The sequence below is a fragment of the Choristoneura fumiferana genome, chromosome 18 (genome assembly GCF_025370935.1).
Source record: "Choristoneura fumiferana chromosome 18, NRCan_CFum_1, whole genome shotgun sequence".
Lineage (NCBI taxonomy): Eukaryota > Metazoa > Arthropoda > Insecta > Lepidoptera > Tortricidae > Choristoneura > Choristoneura fumiferana.
Genome location: NC_133489.1, coordinates 23280273 through 23287755, shown reverse-complemented (window position 1 = coordinate 23287755; position 7483 = coordinate 23280273). Strand labels below are relative to the sequence as shown.

Genomic DNA, 7483 nt, shown 5'->3' with positions numbered 1-7483 from the left:
TTCACTCGCCGCGGCACGTGTAGTGGAATAGCACTCTAGGGGCCTCAGACATCTACTTGTAGCGGAAAAAAAAACGCTGAGTGAGCCGCGCCTGACTATACACAGAAAGAAAGATACCATTTACGTGCGGTATAATAAGACACAATAAAACAAAATACAACCTTGTAAATCTGTTTAAAAAAAATATATACCTCTGAGTTTCTTGCCGGATTTTCTCAACAGAGGTTTTCCGAACCAGTGGTAGATTTTTTAGACATTCATAAGTGCTTAATAGCCTAAATTGAATAAAGATATTTTGACTTTGACTTTGAACCCCACCACACGGGCTACGGGGGTTGGCACTTCGTCTGAAAATCAGCTGATTTAAGTAGCAAGTGGTCTAAGCAGCAACTGGTCCTAATCTGTTCCTGTCGGAAACATGAAACTACGGAACCCTAAAAACATAGGTGAGGTTAGGTTAGAGTTGCGTTAAGACGCGAAGCACCTCAACCATGCCGAATAGGAACTCCGTCGACTTCAGGTCAAAGAATCAACGATGAACGGGAGACCGACTAGACATTCGGCGAACTTTTAAGACTACGTGCTACTTTGGCCAGTTGCTTCTTAGACCAGCTGTTTTTTTACTGAAGTGATACCCACTACGGAATACCTAAAGAAGGAAAGAGAACGATCTCTTATGGAAAAAAAGTTGCAAAAGTGACCAGTTATGAGCGGTAAATAACATTACGAATTCAGACTGCCGGTCGAGTAAAAAAAAAAAAAAAAAGTAAGTAAGTAGGTACCTATGTCCTAAAACTCTCCTCTCGTCCAAAATCACTGTTGTGAGAAAACGTAGACAGTGAGTGAAATTTCGTGCGTTAAAAGGATTTTAGATTTATTTTACTGTTTTATCGTTTAACCAAAGAGTTGACAGTCGGAATGTCAACATCCGCATATTGATGTGTCTAAAAGAGAGGTGAAAGGCGTGTCCTAAATTAGCATTAGTGGTTGTGGTTTTACTTACTTGTGGGTTAAGTTGCGCTTGTGTTGTTTATTTTCGTATTATTATTTTGAACATGACACTCCGCAAAGTAACTCTTAGAGCCGTACAGTATTTGCAAATAAATAGTAATCCAGATTGAATTTCGTTTCGAATCAAAGATAAACCACGATTGTTTTTTACCAACTGTTTGTTTTCTTACAAATAATACCTGGCGACAAATGCCGTATGAATAATATTATCTCAAGAAAGACACATTTCTTGTTTTGTGGAACATACAAAGAGCTTGCTTTAATCTAATTCTGTCAGTCTGGCTTAACCTTTTCACTCAACAGTAACACGTTAAGTGGATGATTTTATAAAATTGATACACGTACGCGTAACAATTATAATCGTCTGTTTTATATTTAAAGTTTAGTTTAACTTTAGAATAACAAGATTGAGGAATCATGTAATACACGCGCGCTTTTTTTACTCTTATTTGAAAAATGTGATTCTAGTCTTCAGGCACTGTGGAATATTGGCCCAGGAGATATCACGAAGTTTCCTCATCGCTGTCCATCCGATACGAATTCTTCAGGCGACCTCTTTTTATTCAAAACCGATAGCTCCGCCATTTTGAATGATTTCCGTAAACTGAGTCGACAATTTGGTGGCGATAATTCACCACAAAATGGTCGCAGGTGAATTTCATCGCTCTCCGTTCCACTAAATCCAAAGCCGCCAACTGATACTGGGCAGAACCGTCCCAAAGGCAACAGCAATACTCCTCATGATACCGGACTTCCTCCTACCTTCGGATATTCGTACAGCCTTATTCATAAAAAAACCTTAATTGAGGTTTGATCGGTCTGTTACTTAGCAGACTAATTAAGCTTAATAGACGGTTGTCAAGAAGTATGATTCATAAACACTTGCTAGCAGTCTGCTAGTTGTTGAGCTGCTGATAGACGGATGAGACGCGTTATGTTGGCCACCTTGACAAATCAAAGACAAAAAATGGCCTAATCGATAATTAAAAAAAAAATTTGACAGCAGTGACAGAAAATTAGCAGGAAAAAAAAATAAAAAGCGAGATGTTTGTTTTATCGCCATTTCCGATCCGCATGTTTATGTTGTGCAAAAAGCCATAATTATGTTAATCATCCTAATTTTTTTTCATATTTATTGTTAATTTATTGTTGCTAATTTAGAGGATTTATAAATACAAATTCCTGAAAATAAATTTTCCAGTTTTTTTTTAATCTTTGCGTAGCCCTGCCTTCACTATAAATATCTTCGGTATGGTTTTTTGCTCTTGTCAAAGTCAGCTGTTCAAACTTGTGGCGGCCATTTTGTGACTTAGCAGGGAGATAAAGGAGGGTCTACGGTCCTCTAACTTTAGCAGAGCCTTGATCGACTGATTAGCGCTAACAGACGTTTATGAATCATGTTTTTTAGCATCGGGCCTTCAAGGAGCCTTCAAGGAGGCTCTAACTTTTTATGAATAAGACTGTTACTCAATAAATAAACAACAAATTAATATAGGCATGTACTTCCTTCACTGCCGACGATGAAAGAGAAGTGAGAAGAGCTATAAACTAGATACGGGTTGGCGAGCGGCGAGAAGCAAGTGTGGAGTTCCGATAGTTTTGTCGCTTTAAGGACGACGAGCAATTACTTGCGCTGTAGAGTATAACAGAACCAACAAAAAGTTGGAAACCCCTGACTTTGTCACTTCAAAGTTCAAAATCTCTAAAACGGCTAAACCGATTTTGATGAAGTGGTTCTTAGACATCTAGGACATCTCACGCTAGAAAACCTGATTTAAAATGAAAAAAAAAAACAGCATTCAAATCGGTCCACCCGTTTAAGAGCTACGTTGCCACAGACAGACACACACACCATAAAGTTCAAACTTATAACACCCCTCTTTTTGCGTCGGGGGTCAAACTACTGGGGGTTCTAACTACAATGATTTTCATTAAAAATTTGGAACATTTTTGATGATTACATTATTTTTAACCCCCGACGAAAAAAAGGGGTATTATAAGAACCATCGCTAGAAAGCCTGCTTTCAAATAAAAAAACCGCATTCAAATCGTTCCACCCGTTTAAGAGTTACGGTGCCACAGACAGACACACAGACAAACACACAAACAGACACACAGACAGACACACATAGCGGTCAAATTTATAACACCCCTCTTTTTGTGCCGGGGTTAAAAAGTTTGACCGCTATGTGTGTCTCTCTGTGGCACCGTAGCTCCTAAACGGGTGGACCGATTTGAACGCAGTTTTTTTATTTGAAAGCAGGTTTTCTAGCGATGGTTCTTAGACATGTTTTTCAAAATCGGTTCAGCCGTTTCAAGATCATCAGCTCTTTTGTTCGCTGCGGTAGGAATCTTAGACGCATAACAGGTATTTACTTTACTTCCAAACATATTTGGGAGGTAAAATTTGAAACACCCATATATGCTATATAACCTTGCAAGATTATATAATTCTCGGCCTGATGCTGCAGCCAGGATATCCAGAACACTAGTACGTAAACTCTTGATAAAGCCATAGCACATATATCGTGTTTGGATTAGTTTGATGAGTATTTAATAATAATAATAATTTAACTTATTAATACTAATATTAATTTAATTTATTTTATTTGATTCTAAATACAATGCAATGGAGGCAACTGGATGAGCTGATGCTGCAGCCAGGATATCCAGCACACAGTACACTCTATAAAAAATAATAGCACATATGTCGTGTTTGGATTCGTTTTGATCAGCAATAGATTCGACATACAATGCAGTGGTGGTGGCAACACGACGAGCTGGTGCTGCAGCCAGGATATCCAGCACACCAGTATACTCTTGAAAAAATAATAGCAGATATGTCGTGTTTGATTCCTTTTGATCAGTATTAGATTCTACATACAATGCAATGGTGGCAAAAAATGAGCTAATGCTGCAGCCAGGATATCCAACACACTAGTACACTTTAAAAAAAAACATGAAATAAAAAGTTTTAAATTAAAAATTAAAAAACCCCCGACAAAAAAACCAGCAATAATAAAAATAAAAACGACCGAAAAAAAACGCCGCTAAAAAAGACAACTAAAAAGTAATTAAAAAATAATATAACCTATCTAGCTGTTGCCGCGCCTTCATCTGCGAAGACTTCGTTTATCCCTATCCCGCGGGACTATGCTGATTTCCCGCAAATTAGCCTAAGTTAATTTAGTATAAGTACCTAGTATTTTTTTTTTATCTAAGCGTCGTCCGTGTTCGGGGGACCGCTAAGGTTAATACTTTAAAAAATACAACATATTCTGTACTTTAGTTTCCTGTAAACCTTAGCGGTCCCCGGTTTTTACTTTTAAGTTGTATTTTTTAGCGGCGTTTTTTTTTCAGGCGATTTTATTTTAATTTTTGCTGGCGTTTATTTTATTTCTGGGTTTTTAAAAATTTTAATTTAAGTTTTTTTTGTCTATCTATTCAGTTTTTGGAAAATTTTTGGAATGGCAAAGCTATGAGAAATATGAAAACGTAAATCAAAAACACAAAAATATACCATATTTTTATCGTGGCTGTGTGTGTGCCACGTGAGAAATTGATTGAGAGTATCTTCGCTTCACCGCAATTTTCGGTCGGCATCCGCCCTGAACGGTTTTTCATTAAAAAAGCGTTTTGATGGAAACCAAATCATAAGTACATTTTGTTATGTTAAAAGTATATTATAGTAGAATACTACGAGTAATCGTCGTCATTGTTATCGATAATAATGAAAATATCTTAATTTTTTCTAATAGAAAGTAATGCCAGAAACTCACCAAACCTTGTCAATCTCAAAATTATATTATTTTTATAGCATAATATTGCAGCTTCCACTATTTCTGACTTTTAAACTCACTCTTTGTCGGTACCTCGATGCTTATCTCATTAGTCACAATTTGACTGGTAGTCTTATTTTCATTTTTATTTAAAAATATTTTTACTTAAAATCGCTCATCGCTCATTTCTTTTACCCCGTACTATTTAACGAATTTGGAGTAACACAGTAGACGTAAACGTGGAGACGAGGGTGTGACGTCAATCAGGTTGGAACTTTAAATAATTCTTTAGCGTGTGCTCTTATATATTCCTGGAAATAGGGACTCTTCTAAATGAAAACGTATATTCTTGTTCACGTTTATTTTGTACTTTGGGTATTAAGATATAAATTAGATCCAAAAAGTGCCCGAAAAGATAGTTTGACAATGTTTAAGTTAGTTTTTTTAATACGTGACATTTACTTTGAATCCATAATTAATTCCGTTTCCAAATTGCTTTTACTATTACTACTATGTACACCGACTTATTTATTAAACGTCAAATCGTTACAATGTCGACACAACAAGTAACAATTAGTTGCTGTGTGAACCTTTCAATATTTGAATCATGTAATATAGTTAACTGGCAGTACTCATACAGGCACTATAGGTAAAGCCCCTGCAATCTCTAATAATACAAACTAATTCGCCTATTCTTCGCCCTATCTATCAAACATTTTTGATAATCAAATCGCATCTCCTATGACTTGAGCTACACAACATTGGATTAACGATCAACCAGCCTGCCAGTTTCACTGACACACATTTAAAATGACGACGTCAGCATACAGTGTACAGCCATTATTATGTAGGTCTGGTCCAAACGCTGTGACACAATAGCTCAGTCCATAACGCTGGATAATATTTAACACCTTTAAACGAGGAATTATTGTATATTTAGTCGTTTATTTTGGAAATCTTGGGAACGGCTTTAACGATTTCGATTTTTTTCTATGTAGCTTGGTTTTATCTGTATAAAATCACATGTTTTTAGATTTAGCTCGAACGAAGCCCAGGTCAGATGATCCATGTACTAGCGATGAAATGTAGGTCCATAACATTATAAATCAAAACGTAAGTTTTACAAATAAACCACAAAGTTACTAATATAATATTATACCACTTGTATTTTTCCCCGCAAGTGCCTGGTTTAAAAACTTAGCAGAGTTGTCCTTTCTTTTCTATTCCAAAAAAAAGGGACTTCTCTATAACACAAAAGCTGCTAACAATGAATACTTTATAATAAGGCTTCTTTGTATTTCGAGAAAAATCAAATGAACACCAAATAAAAAGCCACCACAGCCACCCAAAACACCATAAGTACATTGCTGGTACTTTGAAAATATAGAATCGACTAATTTTTAGACGAATTCCAATGAATATTACGAGTATGATTAAATTTAAACTCGCTGCCCGCTTGTCCCTAGTACCACACGCATTCGGTCACGAGCACAATTGGTCGCAAAGCCCTGTCCGCTGCACCGACCGACACATTGCAAATGACGACAATCGGACAGCGCCGCAAACAGCCAATGCTGCCCTTGTTGCGAAGCCTGAATACTATTCATAAACAACCCTGTTTATTACAGCTTGTTTATTCCATTTGCGGATGATAGAGAGAAAGAGAGATTTATTTACACATTATGGAAAAGAAGGAAATCATTTTGAAACGACATCGAATAGTATTAATAGAATAGAAAAGATGTGCAAATGTAAATGATGCCTTTCTTGAAGAGATGACCGTTGGGAGAGGTCTGGAGTGGCAACCATGAAGCGGAAGGGGGCAGGCCCAACGCTTAGTGGAGTGACGGGACAGCGAGAGTTTGGCAATTTGGCTTTCATTTTAACATTGTAGGCCGCAAGGGATTTTTGAATTATTGAATTTTAAAAGGGCTCTTAACATGTTGTTAGTTATGTCAAGTTTGCATCGGCCAAAACCACACAAAAGACTGTTTCTGTGTCGATTTAAATTGGGAAAAAACGCGATTGTGAAAATAAGATTCAGTAAAAAAAGTATATTGGGAAAAAAAGCATTTGGGAAAAAAATCGAATGGAAATTTTGCTATTAGGAAATAGATCTAACAAATCGACTTTTACCCCCTATGTCACCGTCCATTGGTTAAATTTATTAGACTGATAAATGTGATGTCGTCTCTGTTTGTTTTGTTCGAATAGACGGAGACGGAATCACATTTATCCGTCAAATAAAACTAATCAATACATGGTGAAACAGCCCCTTAGTGTCCTAAATACCGGAAGCGGTCGAAGGAGGCCTACACAAAGAGTTTCGTCGAGGAGAGCTGAGAAGAAGGAAAGAAGGAGATCTTACCTTATATGAGCTCGTTCTTGTTGTAATGAGTTAGTTATTGTAATCAATCGTAGGATACGATAACCAACCATCAGGTTGACGTGCGCTTGCTTGCCGTCGGTATAAAAAACCTTTTCACACCTGCGACTTTTCTGTTCAAGGCTTTTCTAAGTGTTTTATTGCAAATGCCATTTTTTCAAGTTGATATTTGGAAAGCCACGTCATTTTCTATGCTGGTTATTCTTTCATAATATTTAGAATTTATTTTTTTCAAGTTTCTTAATGCTCGGTGTGAAAAGTTGTATGAGCGACTCGGGAGCAAAATTATTTTCATCTTGGGCGTTAA

The 7483-nt window shown here is 36.8% G+C and overlaps 1 protein-coding gene across 1 annotated transcript in view; it reads left to right on the top strand.

Annotated features, from left to right (window-relative positions):
- Window positions 1–7483, top strand: part of LOC141437656 (cell adhesion molecule Dscam2-like) — a 222385-nt gene that overhangs the window by 74585 nt on the left and 140317 nt on the right. The window lies entirely within an intron of this gene.